This window comes from Thalassophryne amazonica, chromosome 10 (assembly GCF_902500255.1).
Source record: "Thalassophryne amazonica chromosome 10, fThaAma1.1, whole genome shotgun sequence".
NCBI lineage: Eukaryota > Metazoa > Chordata > Actinopteri > Batrachoidiformes > Batrachoididae > Thalassophryne > Thalassophryne amazonica.
This window is the reverse complement of record NC_047112.1, coordinates 35,504,609-35,526,352: the sequence shown is the minus strand read 5'-3', so window position 1 is coordinate 35,526,352 and position 21,744 is coordinate 35,504,609. Positions and strand designations below refer to the sequence as shown.

Here is a 21,744-nt window from a genome sequence, read left to right as displayed (position 1 = left end):
ATAAGCCTTTGGGAACTGAGGACACTAATTGTTGAAGCTTTGTAGGTGGAATTCTTTCCCATTCTTGCTTGATGTATGACTTCAGTTGTTCAACAGTCCGGGGTCTCTGTTGTCATATATTGCACTTCATAATATGCACCACACATTTTCAATGGGCGACAGGTCTGGACTGCAGGCAGGCCAGTCTACTACCCGCACTCTTACTATGAAGCCACGCTGTTGTAACACGTGCAGAATGTGGCTTGGCATTGTCTTGCTGAAATAAGCAGGGACGTCCCTGAAAAAGACATTGCTTGGATGGCAACATGTGTTGCTCCAAAACCTGGATGTACCTTACGGCATTGATGGTACCATCACAGATGTGTAAGCTGCCCATGCCATGGGCACTAACACACACCCATACCATCACAGATGCTGGCTTTTGAACGTTGCGCTTGTAACAATCTGGATGTTCTTTTTCCTCTTTTGTAAAGAGGACATGACGTCTGTGATTTCCAAAAACAACTTGAAATGTGGACTCATCAGACCACAGGACACATTTCCACTTTGTGTCTGTCCATTTCAAATGAGCTCGGACCCAGAGAAGGTGGCGGAGTTTCTGGATGTTGTTGATGTATGGCTTTCGCTTTGCATGGTAGAGTTTTAACTTGCACTTGTAGATGTAGCGATGAACTGTGTTAACTGAAAATGTTTTTCTGAAGTGTTCCTGAGCCCACGCGGTAAAAATATTTACACAATGATGTCAGTTTTTAATGCAGTGCCGCCTGAGGGATCGAAGGTCACGGGCATTCAATGTTGGTTTTCGGCCTTGCTGCTTACATGTAGAAAGTTCTCCCAATTCTCTGAATTTTCTGATTATATTATGGACTGTAGATGATGGAATCCCTAACTTCCTTGCAATTGAATGTTGAGAAATATTGTTCTTAAACTGTTGGACTATTTTTTCATGTAGTTGTTCACAAAGTGGTGATCCTCACCTCATCTTTACTTGTGAATGGCTGAAACTTTTTGGAATGCTCCTTTTATATCCAATCATGAGTGTCCTCAGTTCCCAAATGCTTATTGTGTGTTGTTTGAAGGAAAGGTGATGTAACACAGTGGTAAACATACCACCGTCCCAGCTTTTTGAAACATGTTGCAGGCATCCATTTCAAAATGAGCAAATATTTGCACACAAATAATAAAGTTTATCAGTTTGAACATTAAATATTTTGTCTTTGTGGTGTATTCAATTCAATATAGATTGAAGAGGATTTGCAAATCATTGTATCCTGTTTTTATTTACATTTTACACAACGTCCCAACTTCATTGGAATTGGGGTTGTCCACCAATATCTACTCTATCAGTGTCCGATGATTGTATTAATTATTTATATAGCCGGCTGGACATAATAAGAGATAATGAGCGAGCACTGCTTCATTCATGTCATTTTATGACTGTACGTTTGTGACCATGGGTCATCTACAGAGGAACAGACGGTTCATACTTGTACTGTCCACTCGATAAGAGGGATTCAATAAATTGTGTTGTTTTTTGTGGTGTGTGGTTTAAATTTTTTTTATCCACAGCAGAGGCGTGATGTGGTGCCACACGTTCCAGCTGCTCACACTGTGTTCATGCACGCGCACGAGCGTACATGAAATATCACCATTACATATCATTCAAGTCCAATAAGGTGTCAGGATTATATAGCATGGAGTTCAAAAACATGCATAGAAATAATGATAATGTATGAATACTCACTTCCCCAATAACTGTGCATGCAGTGTACTCTTGTCACAACTTAAATGCCTTTGTTATATCCTATTACCTAAGATCACATCTCTTGCAGTACTTGAAGTACTGGCTACGCTACCCAAGGATTTCCCGTCATACTACTCTGTTTTGTCTCTATCTGACAGCTTTCATAAAACAAACAGAATGAATGCATAGTATTGTGGACAGAGGTTTCGGTCCATATCTGTATTTATCTTTGAGCAACAATGAGGCTTTAAAGTCAAATCAGTTCAGGTTTCAAGGCATGCGCAGGCGTTCTGCGTCACCACAACCACCCCACCACAGGACCTCCTTGGGTCATCCAGGCAGTCAACTGGTCAATCCATCTGCTGCAGCCAGGTGAAACATGGTCATTCCCGTGGCTTTTTCAAGTTGTTGCGTTCTTTAACACTGAGGCGCCTACATCATGGATCATGCCCTGATAAGAGCATCACACAGCCATAGTGTTGCAGCAGACATTCTCAATAAGCAAGGAGTACCCCTCACCTGAATCGTTCTGATTAAATACTTGTTTGATAGAAACAACGAGTATCAAGACCGGGCCTGTTCAGTCATCTCCATTTCCACCATCCCATCCAGGTACCTACCAAGAGACAATCTTCCTCACCACCAGGGGATTTCCACCATCACCACGACAAAATACTTGTTTGACACAAAGTCATTGCAGTGGCATCCAAAGATTCTCCAAAGATACGTACCACCAAAGACATCCAAGAGTCAACTTAGGTCACTGGTTAGCATCCAAGTCTCACAACCATAAAACATGAAGCACTAAGACCCTATATACCAGAGACATGCACCCTTTTTCCCCCCTAGCTGTGGATTCCTTCTCCCTTTCCCTCTGTCGTTACTAGTACCCTTGTTCTTTTTTTTTTTTTTTTTTTTTTTACTTTTTCATTTCTGCTGGCTCTGCCAAAGCCCTTGTGCCCCCATTCTCTCTCAAATTTATCTTTCATCTCTGTCTGTTTTGCTCACCCTCTCTCGTTCTCTTTATCTCACTGTCTCCATCTCTCATCTCACTCCCTTATTACCTCCCTCCCTTCACTTCTTTCTCGCTCCCTCTATCCTTCCCTCTTTCACGAGAAGACTGTGACTGTAATGTTGCTGAAGAGAACACAATGTGTCAGCCTGAAGCAGACAGATGAGCTCGGAGAGGAGTAAGAGGCTGACAGCAACGCATTAATCCACACACACACACACGCACACATGCACCAGAGGAGTCGTGCTGAATGAGCAACACACACAAAGTATTACAACAAATGAGTGCATGGCAGGTATTAAACAATACACTATATATGTGATACAGAATCCATGTAGCCCTGATAGAGGTTTCTCAATATGATATTAACAGGAATAAAACCCCCACTATTATCAGCAAACTAAATACATTTTTCCTTAGACAACCACAGGCTGTTTTAAATTTTGTCTCTTTAGACAGTTTGAATTACTTTCTTTTCATACAACCCCAATTCCAGTGAAGTTGAGACATTGTGTAAAATGTAAATAAAAACAGAATACAGTGATTTGCAAATCCTCTTCAACCTATATTCAACTGAATACACCACAAAGACAAGATATTTAATGTTCAAACTGATAAACTTTATTGAGGTGAATGGAAATACACATTTGCAAATATTTTTGCTACAGTAATAAACTCATAGAAATTACACTGCATTAAACCAACATTATTAGCACTCATCACTCATCTTCAACCACTTATCCGGGATCGGGTCGCCGGGGCAACAGCTCCAGCAGGGGACCCCAGATTTCCCTTTCCTGTGCCACACTGACCACCTCTGACTGGGGGATCACGAGGTGTTCCCAGGCCAGTGTGGAGATATAATCTCTCCAGTTAGTCTTGGGTCTTCCCCGGGGTCTCCTCCCAGATGGACGTGCCTGGAACACTTCCCTACTGCCCAGGAGGCATCCTTACCAGATGCCCAAACCACCTCAGATGGCTTCTTTCAACATGAAGGAGCAGCGACTCTACTCCGAGCTCCCCACAGATAACCGAACATCTCACCCTTTCTCTATGGTAGACACCAGCCACCCTCCTGAGGAAGCCCATTTCAGCCGCTTGTACCCGCAATCTAGTTCTTTCGGTCATGACCCAACCCTCATGACCATAGGTGAGAGTAGGAACCAAAATTGACCAGTAGATCGAGAGCTTCGCCTTTTGGCTCAGCTCCCTTTTCATCACAACAGTATGGTAGAGCGAATGCAATACTGCCCCTGCTGCACCAATTCTCCGGCCAATCTCACACTCCATTGTCCCCTCGCTCACATTATCATAATGTTAAATAAATTTGATTAGAGTATAAAATTCATATGGTATTGATAAAACTTTAAACACTGTTTTTATTAAAAAGCCTGTTTGGTCATTATTTGCAGAAACAACACAGACCGTGGCCCCAGGGTGGGTTTGAACAGCACCATCATACCACGACCACAGAAAAACACAGCACGTTTCACAACAATTTTACTTATTTCTCAATCAACACATAAACAGACTTGGAATTAAAGAATCAGAGAGCTGAATCAACTTATATGATAAACTCTGACACACAACTCACATAAAACAACATTTTGCATGGTTGCCATCTGCAAGCATTAAAATAACACTCAAAGATTTTAGATCTACTTTGAGTAGCTGCGGTTATATTTATTTTATATTGGACAGCTGACCATGAAACATGCAAGTGTAAAATTTAAGGTTTTTACCCCTCAAATAACCTCAGGCTCTGGTCACACTGACAGCTTCCCCAAGATATAAGTGACATTTTCATTTTGTTTGAGCAGATATCCTTTCATTTCTTGTTAAAACTATCTGCCCAACTATTTTTTTTACACTGTTTGTCTTGTCCAACATGCAGTGTAAATCGACTACAGTCCCATTACAGAGAACCTATGTGGTGTTCCAAAATCAAATGCTCTGCAATGACTTTGTGCCTTCCATAAAAGGCAATATAATAAACAATATTATAGTACATGAAAATAATGCTTATTGCCTCCTTTCTTTACTTGACATAATGAAATTTGGTAAAACGGAGTAGTTTCTCATGCAAACAGCATGGCATTCATTTACAGCAGACCATGCTGTGTCTGTGTACCTCATTTAAATGCAAACATCAATACAGAGAGGTCACCTAATCTAATTTCTGACTACAAGCCATCACCTTCCAGAGGATTTTTTTAAATGTATGTATTCATTTATTTTCAGATTTATGTTCATGGAGCATTGTGGATCCATTCCCCTGTAAAGTATTTGTGACAGGGGCAATGAACTACAGGGCTGTGCAACAATTAAAAAATTCTTATTCTGATATGAATTGTAATATTTTCAAATCTGCATGTATCATGATATGGAAAGCATATAAAAATTCAAGAATAATATAATATAATGTTTGATGCAAAGAACTGTGTGTCACTATTTGAATCATATATCACATGATACGAAGCTCTTATCTACAAATACGAAATTCTGATAACAATAATAATAATACCACGACAAACAGGGCTGGATCCAGAGTGAAAATCTGACAGATGCATTTTTGCCCATTGATAAAATAAAAATCTACATGTCTTGTTATTCAATAATATTCATTCTTTTATTCGGCTTTGTGTTATCGTGTACCCGCTCTGTGGAACAGTCTTCCTGCGACCGTGAGGCAGTTGGAGTCCATGGACATTTTTAAGTCAAGACTTAAAGCCTATTTTTACTCTCTTTCTTATGAATAGTTTTTTATTTTTAGCTGTTTTATTCTTTTACTTCTGTTTTTAATTATGTATTTTAATTTTTTAATTTTTATTTATTTATTTTAATTTTTTTATGTTGAACTGTTGTGAGGCACCTTGAGACGGCTTTTGTTGTGATTTGGCGCTTTATAAGCCGATTAAATTGAAATTGAACAACATTTTATTGAGTTTTAAAGTAAATAAATGTGAAATTGGTCACTGAATCCTTAAACTTTCTGTAGTTATTGTCAAAAGCATTTCCTTTCAGGCATATATCTGAGCTGAGCTCTTGCAGCTGTGCTGGGCAGCACGTCAGGAATTTGTAAAGAAAGCACGTCTCATTTTGGGAGGAAAAAACGTTTTAGTCGATTGTAGTATTACAATGATGTGATTACAACATCGTTGTCTGTATTACAACGTTTGTAAGAGGTGTAATTTTATTCAAAGCGGCGATTCATTTTGAAGTTATTAATACCGACCGGACTGTCTCAGCAGAGAGCCGTGCAGCGTTTGAAGCTGTGCCAACGGAATGGAGGACGAGTCTCGTTTCTTGACGGCAACAAGACAAGAGTCCCAGTTGGTGACTTTAATACACACAAAAGTGACTCACGGTATTTTAATGGCTTTGAGAGGGGTTAAGAAGCAGACTTGCTGGATCTGAAGGGCGGGAAATCAAAGAACCAACGAGCTATAGTGGATCGAAGCATTGCTTCAATGGTTCACTCTTCAAAGTGCAGTCACGCTGCAGAAACGGTTGATTACAGACCCGCTGCAGACCAAACCCTGAATATCTGACTTTATATGTACGTCCGCATGACTGTGAAACTTGGAAAAATCCATATCATTTAGGGACAATCCGTATAGGTTGACATGTATTGTCGGAGAACCACCGAAAATGTAATTTCAGTCATCATAGAATGCCTTTCAAACACACCGTTTCTTGCTGAAATAAGCGTGCAATTTTCCTTGCACATCATTTTTCCTGGATGCCATGATCATCGACTGGACTGGACTGAAGCTATGTTTGTTTGATCCAGTTTGAATTTTCCTGCATACACCTGCGTGGTGCATTGTGGGATCAAATCAAAAGCTGCGTTCACTGCGCAGACACATCCGGCACTATTCGGTATTATTCGAGAATTTTTTTTTTCCCCGATAACGAATGATGCGTAAAAAAATCTGACCGATGCAACTGCATCAGTCCAAACCGGTCTGGATCCAGGCCTGACAAATATAAATTTGACACTAACTCAACTACAAGATATATGTAATCATAAAACAGGAGTTGTATGGACCAGTTGATTAGTCAGCTTTACTGCTCTGCAGTAAGACTTTAATCTTGACACTGACTCATCCTTGATCCCTGTCTGCCAAACAGTAGCATCAGCATCCGCAGTGGTTAGACTCGTTCCCACTCAGTGAGGCCTCCCCAACACATGAGAGACCCAGGTGAGGGGCCAGACCAGCAACACCAGGGACCAACGGAAAACCACTTTACACTTCCTGCCTACTGTCACCTCGTGGCATTAAACACTACCAACATAAGGATGTAAAAAGCAAAAACTGTGACTGTGATTCGGCTTGGGACTCCGGCGAGGGCGGTCGCATCTCCTCCTCTCTCCTCTATCTCTGCTCCAACCTTCAAGTCCCTACTTCACTGGACTGTGAATTCTTCAAACTATATTGGATTAACCATGGAATAGATCATTTGGTCTCTGAACGCTATTGACACCATTTTTCAACAAGGAAATCAGGGCCGGGGGATCCTGCATGCCCAGATGTAACCTACCCTGCGGGCTATGTTCTTGACGCCTGGGAGAAATGGCGTGTCGTATACTTGGTGCCATTCTCTGTGGAGGACGTCGAAGATCTATTTATATTTGGTTTTATTGTAGGAGGGCTGGTACTTATTGGTTCATGTGCTGCCCTGATTTCCCGAGAATTGGCAAGACGGCTGCCACCAGAACCACCACTCCTCACCTGTCCATCATGATTAATGAGTTGGGCAAGTCGATACATTCTCAGACTGTGTTAACCCTTGAACTCAGACGCAAATTGGATAAAATCTCGGAGCAAATGCACGTTTTGCAAAGGAAGATGTCAGAGATCAGGGAATACTCATGAATTGGATCGGGTTGTTCATGTGAGCTGCAAAGGTGTTTTCACTGCTCAACCATAAACATAGCAGGCTTATCAGCCTCTGAAGGACTAAACGCCCCGTTGTTTTCCTCCAGAAGAATTTCTACGGCCTTGGTGAACCATTCGGCTGCCTTCTTTCTTATCTTCTGCAACTCCAGCACACACGGACAGAAACTGACATAAACTTAACTTATTTGTCACTCACACATGGACAGAGACTGATACGCAGACTGATAGGCAGCAATTACAGCCTCAAGTCTTCTTGAATATGATGCCACAAGCTTGATGCATTGACACAAAGTCAGTGTAGACAACAGCACAGAACATACCACTGATGGCTGGTGTCAGACAGAAAAGTGACCCACCCACAATAAGCCTTAAAAATTTATAAAAAATGTATTTAAATATATACAAATGAAGACAACATGAATGAGTATAAATAATATAAAGATTTCTAATAAATAAATACAGTACAGTAGGACATTCTTATATATAAAAGGTAAAAATTCATAAAAGGGGCCAAAATTATATGGGGTGGGTCAGTTTTCCACACTAGAAAAGCAACCCACGGGTCACAATTCTGTATAGAAAAGTGACTCTGGGTCAGATTTCAGCAGGTCAGAGGTCTAATCACAGGATTGGAAAAGGGTGATATTCTAAACTTCAAAAACATCACAAAGTGTAACTGGATGTCCTATTTCTCCCAATAAATAAGATGAGTTTAGCGCAATCTAGTTTCTCTGATGCACACATGACAGACTGAGCCATCTGTGAGTTAAATTCAAATTCAGTGCTTTATTATGTTGCCACAGGGCAAATAATCTGTAGCCAACAGTTAAAATAGGCACACACTCACATCTGTCCAACTTAAAGCATTTCAAAAACAAATAAAATTTATATTAAATGTAGTAATTAAAAAACATACTGTTTAAAAGCTCATCACAAGTAATAAATCAATTAATTTTATTTAAAAGGTCTATTACAGCTAGGATGAAAGAGTTCCTAAAAATTTTTGTTCTGCATCTTGGTATTCTGTATGTCCTGAGCAAAGGAAGCACCTGAAACTGTCTGCACAGTTGATGACTTGAATCTGCCAAAATTTTCCTCGCCATCTTCAAAGGCCTGACATCAGATAAGCTTGTCAAGCCATTTAAGGGTATGCCCACAGTTCTGCTGCATACTTTAATCATACTTTGAAGCCTGTTTCTGTTCTTTAGGGTCAGCAGACCCATCCAGAACACCATGGAGAAGGTCAGGACTGATTCAATAACACATGAATAAAATATCTTCATAAAAACACTGTCAACATTAAAACTATGAAGCTTACGCAGGAAGCACATCTGCTGATGGGTTTTCCTATCTACTTGGGCTTCAAAAGTAAGTTTACTATCAATAAGGGTGCCCAAGTATTTATACTGCTGTACCACCTCTACAGCATGGTCATTGATCACCACTGGGGAGATGGACATCTCTCCTTTATTGTGGGCACATTAATACCCAGTCCAACAAATCAGATGCTACTGGACCATGATCTTGGTCATCATCCATCAGCGGTAACAGCAGTAGCAGTAGCAAATTTAAATATAATGCAATGCTAAAATACCCTTGGCTGTATGAGCATAAAAATAGGAAACAGAATGTGATCTTTTGACCTTTTAAAATAGGTCAAGGTTAGTCATCTTTGAACTTGTCCAAGGTCTGTGTCCCAAGAATGCTCAGTGTGAATTTGAAGACCCTGGCAGTAATAGGACTGGACCTATGCGGACAACTGGATGGTTGGACAGACGAACAGACGGACAGAAGGCCTTCACAATACCCGATCGCCATATTTTGGCCATCAGATAATATACTCAACAAAAATATAAACGCAACACTTTTGGTTTTGCTCCCATTTTGTATGAGATGAACTCAAAGACCTAAAACTTTCTCCACATACACAATATCACCATTTCCCTCAAATATTGTTCACAAACCAGTCTAAATCTGTGATAGTGAGCACTTCTCCTTTGCTGAGATAATCCATCCCACCTCACAGGTGTGCCATATCAAGATGCTGATTAGACACCATGATTAGTGCACAGGTGTGCCTTAGACTGCCCACAATAAAAGGCCACTCTGAAAGGTGCAGTTTTATCACACAGCACAATGCCACAGATGTCGCAAGATTTGAGGGAGCGTGCAGTTGTCATGCTGACAGTAGGAATGTCAACCAGAGCTGTTGCTCGTGTATTGAATGTTCATGTCTCTACCATAAGCCGTCTCCAAAGTCGTTTCAGAGAATTTGGCAGTACATCCAACCAGCCTCACAACCGCAGACCACGTGTAACCACACCAGCCCAGGACCTCCACATCCAGCATGTTCACCTCCAAGATCGTCGGAGACCAGCCACTCGGACAGCTGCTGAAACAACCGGTTTGCATAAACAAAGAATTTCTGCACAAACTGTCAGAAACCGTCTCAGGGAAGCTCATCTGCATGCTCGTCGTCCTCATCGGGGTCTCAACCTGACTCCAGTTCATCGTCGCAACTTCGCACAGCCATTGAAGAGGAGTGGACCAACATTCCACAGGCCACAATTGACAACTTGATCAACTCTATGCGAAGGAGATGTGTTGCACTGCATGAGGCAAATGGTGGTCACACCAGATACTGACTGGTATCCCCCCCCAATAAAACAAAACTGCACCTTTCAGAGTGGCTTTTTATTGTGGGCAGTCTAAGGCACACCTGTGCACTAATCATGGTGTCTAATCAGCATCTTGGTATGGCACACCTGTGAGGTGGGATGGATTATCTCAGCAAAGGAGAAGTGCTCACTATCACAGATTTAGACTGGTTTGTGAACAATATTTGAGGGAAATGGTGATGTTGTGTATGTGGAAAAAGTTTTAGATCTTTGAGTTCATCTCATACAAAATGGGAGCAAAACCAAAAGTGTTGCGTTTATATTTTTGTTGGGTGTAATATGACACCCCCAATGCTGACTCCAGCACATGTTTGTATACAATGCAAACAAGAGGGGTGCACAACACACGACATGAGGTCAGATAATGTGCCATTAACTTTAAAATGCTGGGACCTATTGGGCAAAAAATCAACAAGCCAACAGATCAGAAGTGGCTCAATGTCATGGGTACGACTTAAACTATTTGCAAAAATGTGAGGCCGGATGCAGTTAAAAGCTGAAGGCAAACTGGGGTGGATCTATGTTTGACTGAAATATTTCCACTCATGCGCCCTTGATGATTTTCTCAAACAAGTAATGTGAGGGTGATGGGTCTGAAGTCATTAAGCACCATTGATGACTTATTTTTTCACACAGGTACAACAGTGGATGATTCCCAAAGACCAGGTACCTTGCAGATTTCAAGGGACCTCCTAAAAGCAAAACAGAATATATCTGTTGATTTTCTCTTATACCCACATTTCAGTCTTTTCTATTTCTCACATTTAAATGGAACTTGAAGCATACAAATGTTGTTCCTCTGTTTCTGTAAACGATATGTGTTATGAGCCGCCAGCATATGCATTAATTTTTCTGGCTAATGACATCATCAGCGGTTACTCAATTATGACTCAACTTTTCTGACATAACTCTATACTTTCAAAAATCGCAAGTTGTGCAACCCTTTGAGTTTTCTAGGTATTTTTCACTGCAAACCTCTATATCTGTTTGAAAGGCACCTCATAGCTTACAATAGCTTTAGGAAAAGGTGCATAATACAACCCTTCAAACTGCCAATTACATTCCAGCAGTGGGAGCCAGAGAGAACTGTAAAAATGGAAAAGAAAGGTCTCTTCAGGTTAAAAAGTTGACTTCTGGGGTACTGGAATATAATATAAAAGATAAACATTTTATCTCCTGTTCTTTCCCCATTTACCAAGCTCAGTGTGTGCTAAAGCCAGGTGTGCAAGCATGGTCCACAACTCGATGCATCTCCTGATTAGCCAGCGACAATACAACCTTATTTAAAGGTACACAGTGGAATTCCAGGACAGCAGTGCAATCTGAGAGTCATGAATTATATACAACAGCCGCAGGTGGGGAAATAAAACAAGGCACCCACAGCCACCAATGTATGACTCGATATGTGTACGTCTGTAGCTCCCACTACAGTTACACACCGCCAATGTCTCTCTCCACATGCAAAAACAGAATCCAGGCTACCAGAGCAGCCAACGTACGATACACTCAATCCAAAAACAGACCAAAACAGACAGATACACTCTATTCAAACCAGGATATAGCACTGTCATGCTGCAGGAACACACCCAACAAGAGTAATTTCAGAGTATGGCATCACCTCTCCGAAGTGTGAAATATAAATCTTGCCAGCTACAGAATTAAATTTGAAGGGAGCAAACTTCAAAACTTGGAAAAGTGTAATGCCTTGAAAAGTATATCTTCTTGTCAGTAACACATAAAACATCTGCCACAAAAAGTATTGGAACTATACGGTCAATTAATTAAAAAATTTTTTTCCTATACATTGACAATGTTTGGGTTTGAGGTGAAAGGATGAATATGAGAAGAAGGTAGAGCATATCAGCTTTTATTTCTTAGAAGTGATAAGCAATATAGAGCGTAGCAACTTTTGTATCTGACCATCTAAAGTTTGAGGAAGCAAACAAATTTCAATAGATTGCATATATAGATAGATTAGATTGTTGATTCAATAATCAACACTTTATGATGATGATTAATGATGACTACAAACAGACACAGACCACCTGTGAGAGGCTGGGATTTCCTGTGCTGTATGCTATCACTGCATTTTAGAACTTCATTGATCCTTCTGTCTATTCATCTGCTCCTCCGAGATTCTTCCAGAACTGGGACATGCGAGATCTACAAGGAACTGTGGAAATACGGAGAAATGAGAGGATTTATCACAGCATCACAGGGATGAAATCCAGGGAACGTTCTTTCAAGGACTCATCTGGCACTCATCACGGACATGCCAACTGTAGCCCATTTAACAAGACTTTGCTCTTCACTGTTTGGATATCCTTTGAGCCAGCAGCCATTGGACTCTTGCATGGCTGTCTTTGCATGTGTGACAATTCGTTGTTGTGCTTTGTTTTAATTGTATTTTGATATTCTTACCATGGCCAAAGCAGATGGTCACCCCACTGAGCCTGGTCTGTTTGATATTTCTTTCTATATAATGCCTGAGGAAGCTCTTCCTAACCAAGGTTGCCAATGTACTTGCTAAGGGAGTAGGTAAGGTTAGACCTTACTCATTTGATTTGGTGTGGTACAAATAAGTTGACCTGTTATGTTTTGCCAGACTTTTGCAGTAGCCTCTCTTAGTCGGTGTCTGTTTCATTGAATTTTCCCTTCAGTCTGCTCTCAGGAGATGAAATTACTGCTCAGTTGGATTAAGGGCTGTTGATTTGGCGAGTCTAGAGCCTTACACCTTACATTCCCACCGCTCCACCCACCCCACCCTCGATGAAGTACACTTGTTGAGTTGGTTGTGTGTTTTGTGTGTTAAAACAAAAAAGGTGAATTTTAAATAAACAGAGAAAACAAATCTCAACAACATTCATCCATTTTCTTAATTTCCAATTAAGGGTGGGGGGTGGAGCCTATCCCAGGGATCATTGGTGAGAGGGGTGTACATCCTGGACAGGCCGCTGGTCTATCGCAGGGTCAACAAATATAGACATTCGCAGTCTCACCTATGGTCAATTTGGAGTCAGTAATTCACCCATCCAGCATGTCTGTGGAAATGGGAGGATGCCAGAGCAACCACAGAGAACCCACGCAAACATGCTGTTGTGAGGCAACAGTGCTAACCACTAATCCACCGTGTTCCCAATCTCAACAAGATGAAAAGCTTAGACTCAATATTGCAGGATGGAGTAGTGTGTTTGATAAGGCATGGGGACCTGTGCTGAGACATTTGAGGACAAAGGTGAGGGATGAATGATGGATGATACTAATCCTGTAATAATCATAGACCCGCCCTTTTTTGAAATTTACCTAACCCAATAATTTGGTATATAATCCACCACACAATTTGCAACAAAATGTACTTTTTTTAAACCACTAGGTTGTTCCTGTAAGAAAAAGAGAATAAGTTCCAGATAAGAATGTATCTCACATTAAGATACAATAAAATATTAAACACAAAATAATGACTGCATAAGTGTGTGCACACCTTTAAGTATAACACAATTACATCATCATTTTTACACCCAGGACAAGTCAGAGGATAGACACGTGAACATTTCCCAGCCTCTGAATATGTCTTGAAGTTAATTTACATCAATCAAAACAAACAGTTTGCTACTATGTGGTGAATCTGTCTGCAGTAGGCACATAGATTCTCAAATCTGAGTGGCGATCATCTAAGAAGAAGACGAAGTAAGGGTTGGTGAGGTTCGACCTATGATTTGGCACCATATAAATAAACCAAACTGAACTGAAGTCACCAAGACGCTCATAACAACTCTGAAGGTGTTATATGCTTGTGTGGCTGTGATCATAAAGTTTTGTCTGTTGTTGCACCACCAGCGTCACAGCACAGCGGCACACATACTAATTTTCTTATAATAAAGAAATATTTGTTATTCATACATTCCAGTATTTTTGCTCACCTTCACATTTGATGGCCTGATTAAAACAAGCAAGTTCTGTGTTGTTTGAGCATTTTGCTAATAATGTTTAAGACGCAGCTGCTGGTGCGGTGTAGCGCAATGGCTATGCATAATTCAATGGACCATTTTACAAAACAATACTACAGAAAATGAGCGCTTGAAGAAAGAAAACTGTTCTACCTAAACAAACACAAATGACTCTGACATTGCTGAAAATTGTCAAGATTTGGATTTTTTTGTGTCTTGTTTGAATCATGTGTTCCGTTTGGTTATTGTGTTTTGTTAGTTTTCTAGGTTGTTTGTTATCTTGCTGGTCTTTTTCTGCTTGGGTTTTCTCTGGCTCTTTGTCTCTCATCTTTTCCTTGGTGCTTGGTGGTGGGCGTTTCACTCTGTCTGGCCACACCCTTGTTCTTGTGCTTTCCACGCACACCTGTTCCCAATTTGTAGCTCATCACCTGGGTGTATTTAAGGTTCTCTGGTTTCATTTGTCACTCGCCAGATTGATGCGCCTTGTGCCTTCTTTCCAGCTCTAAGTCTCAGTGTGTTTTCTCAGTCCTGTTTTGCCTCATCATTTTTTTGACCGCCTGGCTGCGTACCCGACTCTGCCTCAGCCTGATGCTTTTTGTACTGCTGCTTGTTTTGGACTGCCTTAATGTGTACCGACCTCTGCCTGAATCTCTACTAAACCTTTTTGAACCACAGAGCTGTGTGCCTGAGTTTTGCATTTGCATCCAGACGTCTTTAGCCACCAAGCCTGATAAAAATCAGCACCGTCCCACCTTACGGAGAGATAACACCTCTTTTTTTAATGTGCTAGAGTGATAAAGTTAATGAGATAATATCCCTGTATAAAGTGCAGAAGAAGCTCCCCACTTTACCTGGCTGACTGTGGTGTTTAAAGAGCCTCAGAGTGATGAGCGGCAGAGTGAGGAGCAGTGCAGCGTGGTGAGCAGAGCCGCAGCCTGTGGAAACAGGCCTCGCTGTGGATGACAAGCCTAACGAGCTAAATATAGCCTTCTGGGTTATCTCCTCTGTGGGTGCAGTCACTCCGTTGTTGCTTCACATTATTTACGTGTCTGTGCACGCTGCATCCTCTCTCTCGCCCTCTCTCACTTTCATCCCCCCCTACACACACACAAGTATCTCTTTCTCCTCTGTGCCCTTTCATGCTATTTCTTCTTTTCTCCACATTTTTTTCATACTATGCAATTCCCTCTTTCCTCTTGTTCCTTTCAGCATTCCCTCTGTTTCTCTGTCTTTTTAGTCTATTTATCTCATCCTCCCTTTGTGTCCTTCCTCTGCTCCCCAGCAGCTCGATGTGTTTTTTTTACGTCTGACACTCAGCCTTTTTCCTCTCAAGCCATCTTTCTCTTTGAGCTTCTTTTCACTCCCATCCCTCTCATTTTCTTTCCCTCCCTCTCATTTAGCTGTCCACTACACCAGTGTGATCCTCAGTTCAAATACTATATAGTACGGACAGTCTGCCGTATTAGCCCGTGTCACCTGCAGCTCCCTGACCTCCTGCTGTGCTGCACTGTCATACTGAACAGTTTCAACCTGCAGTCGGCCTTTAACATGTAACAAAGGACACTAAGGTCCGTGCACTGGGGGCACAAAGGTCACATTTAATAAGGTCAATTAAATGTCACTTATTCCTGTTATTGATGAAAATATTGTTACATCGAAAAGTGGGAAGTTTCAGTGGAGGACGTGTTTGCACGGTTAGTTTCTGTGAAACCACACTTACTGCAATTAGGGAGCGTCTGAGATTTGGCAAATGGGTGTTTTTGAGCACTCTGTGGTTTCTCAATGTTTTTCTCTGTGTTTTCCATTGCATTCATATGAATATGGTACATCTGGAAAGTATTCACAGCACCTTTTTTTTTTTACATTTTTGCAAATTTATTAAAAATAAAAAACTAAAAATTGTACATTTGTATTCATGGCATGAAGATCAAAACTGAGCTCAGGTGCATCCTGTTTCCACTGATCATCCTTGAGATTCTTTTACAACTCAACTGGAGTCCAGCTGGGGCAAATTCAGTTGATTGGACATGATTTGTCCTGCTATGGGCTTGGTCATGCAGTGTCATCGTGGCGGGATTTTTGCCATTCAGACTCCTTGCCTACCTCCCGACAGCACTGACATCCACACAGGTGTTGCCATAGACAACACTCACATCGTTGATAAATGACCCTGGGTGCACAGCACTTTGTCGTTTGACGAAGCACATTGCTAGAAAAGTACATCCATGTACGCCACTATTTTTTTTTTTACTGATTAGTGTGCACATGCGTTACACTGAAGGTGATTCTGCACATCCCTGAAATTACAGGGCGAAAACTGTTTGGTGTAGCGACAGTCAATAAGTAAAGGATTATTCTCGTACCAGTTTCACTTCAATATCTTGCTTGTTACTGAAATAACTGTGTTGGATGCAGAACTTTTCAGCTGACCATTGTACTTGTGGAGTTGTGTCTGGAAGGCCATCTGGCATAAAACTAGCACCAAATCTCTGCATAAATTACATTTTATTATTTCAGAATCTGAAACAAGTGATTTACAAACATGAAACCAGAGGATTCTCTTCAGGCACAGACTGCTCCTTCCCAAGTGCAGGACTAACAAAATGAAAAACTCCTTTGTCCGTCAGGCCTCACTGGGAGGGAGGAGGAGTAACAGGAAGACAGAGGATGGGAAGGAGAGGAACAGTAGTAGCCAGTAAGCCAATAGTGGGCAGTATTTCTGGTGTTTATGTTTGTATTTACATTTTGTAAATTGTTTGTTACTTTTTATACTCTGTGTGCTTATTACCCTGTGTGCTCTTATAAAATGCTGCTGGAACCTCAATTTCCCTGAAGGTGTCTTCCTAAAAGATTAATAAAGTTCTATCTAATCTAATCTAATGAATGTAAATCATCATAACAAGAAGTGTCAGGTTGTGAAATTTGAGCACAGATGAACTCTGCAGCATCGGGGTCACTTTGGACAGTTTAATGGGTGCTGAACTTGTAAATGGAATTCTTAAAAACCATTAATGAAGTGTCCTCATAATCCTGTACATACATGAAGTAGTGTTGATGAAAACAGATTTTGAAGTATTAGAGAACTGAATCTAGGCATGTGTGCTTCTATCTGCTCATCTTGCATCTCTCTCCATTTGTCTTTCTGCAGGTTCCATCTGCCTACTTTTTCCTCACACTGTATCTTTTAGTCTGTTTGCCTTTCTGTCTCTGTCTTTCTCTCACACTGTCTACCCATCCGTGTGTCTATCTAGCTTACGGCCCTGATCCTGCCTGTGCTCCCAGGTTTATGAAATGCGAGCAGCTTAGCAGATGGTGCATATCGTATTCTGGTCGGCTCTGGGTGTGTTTCATACCACAGACAAAGGCTTACAATAAATGCGAGCCTTTAGTCGCACAAACACACACACGGACACAGAGGGAACTCAGGCTGTTAGCACTCAAGAGAAAACGGTGAGGAAGAAGAGCGAATGAGCAAGGGAGGGCATCTGAGGAAGAGAAAACTGAAAGAAAGGGATGGAAAATAGCAAGTCAGAGACAGAATGCCCTCCCGTGACCCTAAGCGGCTATAGAAAATGGATGGATAAATGAATGGATGTCCTGCAACAAACTGGCGGTCGATCCAGGGTTTATGACCATCCAATAACCACTGGGTTAGGCTCTAGCTTTTACATGATCCTTAACTGGCCTAAGTAGGTAAATAAAATGAATATAAATAAATGAATAAAAACCTTATCACAAAAAACCCTAGACAAATAAATAAATAAAAGTCAGATTATGATCATATCAAGCTAAACACAATCCAGCACCATCCAGATTGTTACCAGCGCAAAGTTCAAAGCCAGCATCTGTGATGGTATGGGGGTGTGTTAGTACGCATGACATGGGCAACTTACACATCTGTGATGGCACCAACAATTCTGAAAGGTACATCCAGGTTTTGGAGCAACACATGCTGCCATCCAAGCAATGTCTTCTTCAGGGACGTCCCTGCTTATATCAGCAAGACAATACCAAGTCACATTCTGCACGTTTTACAACAGCGTGGCTTTGTAGTAAAAGAGTGCGGGTACTAGACTGGCCTGCCTGCAGTCCAGACCTATTGTCCATTGAAAATGTGTGGCACATCATAAAGCGCAAAATATGACAACGGAGACCCCGGACTGTTGAACACCTGAAGTCATACATCAAGCAAGAATGGGAAAGAATTCCACCTACAAAGCTTCAACAATTAGTGTCCTCAGTTCCCAAATGCTTAGTGAGTGTTGTTAGAAGGAAAGGTGATGTAACACAGTGGTAAACATACCACTGTCCCAGCTTTTTTGAAACGTGTTGCAGGCATCCATTTCAAAATGAGCAAATATTTGCACAAAAACAATAAAGTTTATCAGTTTGAACATTAAATATCTTGTCTTTGTGGTGTATTCAATTGAATATAGGTTGAAGAGGATTTGCAAATCACTGTTTTTATTTACATTTTTCACAATGTCCCAACTTCATTGGAATTGGGGTTGTAATTCACACTGGTCAATAATTCACATTTACCTTTGAAACATGGTGCTACTGCTTCATGCAACAAGAAATGAAATTAATTGAATCAACGCATCATTTATTTATAATGCAAACACTGCATTAGTGAGCAGAAACTATCGGGCTAATTAATGTTATTATATGCTCTAGAGAGCAGGGGCATGAAAGTCAGTAGGAGCAAAACTGAGTACATGTGTGTGAATGAGAGGGAGTCCGGTGGAATAGTGCAGTTACAAAGAGTAGAAGTGGTGAAAGTAGATGAGTTTAAATACTTGAGGTCAACTATCCAAAGTAATGGAGAGTGTGGTAGAGAGGTGAAGAAGAGTGCAGGCAGGGTGGAGTGGGTGGAGAAAGGCGACAGCAGTGATTGCAGAAGGCGATCTGACTGTCACGTCACCCACGTGAGCTCTGTTCACATGACACAGTGTCAGTCCTGTGGCGTGCCATCAACAAGACACGCGTGTCGGAAAGTACACACGTGCAGGGCCGGCTGGACACGGTGCCAGCAGATGTGGACATGATCAGAGCACCCTGCTTCTCATTCATGTAATTTCATGACTGTACGTCTGTGACCATGGGTCATCTACAGAGGAACAGATGGATCATACTTGATAAGAGGGATTCAATGAAATGCGGTGTTTTTTATGGTATGTGGGGTTTTTTTGTTTTTTAAATCCGTCCATCTCTTTCTTAATTTCAGGCATTTTCCAGCACTGTTTATAGGCCAGTGACAGTAGCTCAGTGGTAAAGTTTCGGGCTGGCAATCAGTAAAGTACAGGTACAAATCCCGCAGGTGACATGTATTTTTTTACCACAGCAGCGGCACGATGTGGTTCCACATGCACCAGCTGGTTTTTATTTTTTATTTATTCTACAGTAGCCGCGCAATGTGGTCCACAGCTGCTCAAACTGTGTTCCTGCTTGAAAGACACCGTCACATGCACGAACCATTGCACCGGGTCATGCACGCCTGCCCATAGACACAATGTTTCGTAGTTCGCTCATACGAGCTGTATCACTGTGAGTTGCCCTGAGTTGTACTTATTCACACTATGTGTGAAGGGGCCCTTTGGTTAAAAGCAGTCCACAGTAATGGGGTAAACTGGACACCCTGGATTCCAAAAAAGCATTCAAGATTCTGCAGTGTACGCTTTGCCAATGGTATGTTTATAAGGCTAATTTTATTTCTCTTCTATTGTTCAAAATTAAAATCACATTTTAATTTTCAAAAGAAGCAGAAGATAGCTCCACTTTCAGACTCAGTAGCAAGAGTGATACTCGCATAATTCTAACTTGACATGAAACAAAGCCAGGTGTAACACATTTAACAAAAAATATTTCTTGTCTAGTTGAATATGAAACTGAAAGAGTCACACATGATTAACAGGGATTAACATTATGAATTTACAGAGAATAAATGAGGGAAACCTACCGATACGATGACATTTCTTCATCAGAAAATTTAATCCCATTTGCTGCCATTAGGTAGGCCGGTACATGTAAATGGACTACATTTATATAGCACTTTTCCATCTGCATCAGGCACTCAAAGCGCTTTACAATGATGCATCACATTCACCCATTCACACAAGCACACACACACACACAGATGTCAGGGTGCTGCCATGCAAGGCGCTCACTACACACCGGGAGCAACTGGGGGGTTAATGACCTTGCCCGAGGGCCCTTAGTGATTTTCCAATCAGGCTGGGGTTTGAACCGAGGATCCTCTGGTCTGAAGCCCAACGCTTAACCACTACACCATCACCTCCCCTTTCCCCTTCCGTTCGGTTACACGACTTATGAGCACAACATCCATCTTTCTTCAGCCAGCACTGTTCCCAAACCTCGGCACGTGGCCTGTAAAGAGCCTGTAAAAGCCTGTAACATGTCCAGTGTCAGTGGCAGGTATGCCCCTGATGTCTTTTCTCCACTGTCTTACCTTTATCACACTGGTAGGAACCTAAACTGGCTATTTCTGCTAACTGTTCAGCACTGTAAACTGTGCAATTTTCACTGGGACATTTCAGTGGTTCATTCATTTTCAGGCTCAGCAGATTCAATCCCACAGTGTGAATTGGTGAACGTCCCGTCCACAGGTAGAAATAGCAAAATCCTGCATAAGAACCACTTTTAACCCCTTAATCCCACACGATGAAGCAAGCGCTCTTTGCTTTTTGCTCAAGCCACCGGCCTGGACGTACTGCATATGCGTACGTCAATATGTGTTATTGCAAAATCGACAATGAATGTTATATGCCCTCTTTTTATCCAAGCATGTGGTCTTTCAGTTTGAAAGCATCATTTATTGAACTCATTTCTTGTCTAAAACACAGAAAGTCTTTCATTCAGATCTTCTTCTTCTTTTTACGTGGTTGGTGCCCAGATTAATGGTGCATTACCTCCACCTTCTGCTTCAGGGTGTAAATCCCAGCACCTCATTCAGAATATAGGAGCAGCTTGTCACGTGTGATGCAGTAGTTTTTCACATGTAAGTCGTTTTGTAATACGTCGCATGACATATTCTTATTCCAAATTAGCTTAGAAAAAAAAAACATGACTTGGAAAATACAGTTAATGTGCATTCTGTTTTGTATCCATTTTAAATATAGCTTTTTGTAATCAACAGCACAGCAATTTAATGTTGTTAACAGAAGCAGACGGCAGCACAGTGACTTAGTGGTTAGCACTGTTGCCTTGCAGAGAGAAGGCCATGGGTTCGATTCCCACCTGTAGCCTTTCTGTGTGGAGTTTGTGTGTTCTCTCTGGGTGCTCCGGCTTCCTCCCACATCCAAAGACACGTAGGTTAGGTGGATTGGAAACTAAATTGTCTGTAGGTGTGTGTGCGGGAGTGAAAGTGTTTGTTTGTCTGTATGTGGCCCTGCAACAGACTGGCGTCCTGTCCACAGTGTACCTCACTTTGCGCTCTATG

At 41.4% G+C, this 21,744-nt stretch overlaps 1 protein-coding gene across 2 annotated transcripts in view; it reads right to left on the bottom strand.

The window, feature by feature from the left end:
• The window catches only part of tle2b (TLE family member 2, transcriptional corepressor b), a 270,457-nt gene that overhangs the window by 173,465 nt on the left and 75,248 nt on the right, over positions 1 to 21,744 (bottom strand). The window lies entirely within an intron of this gene.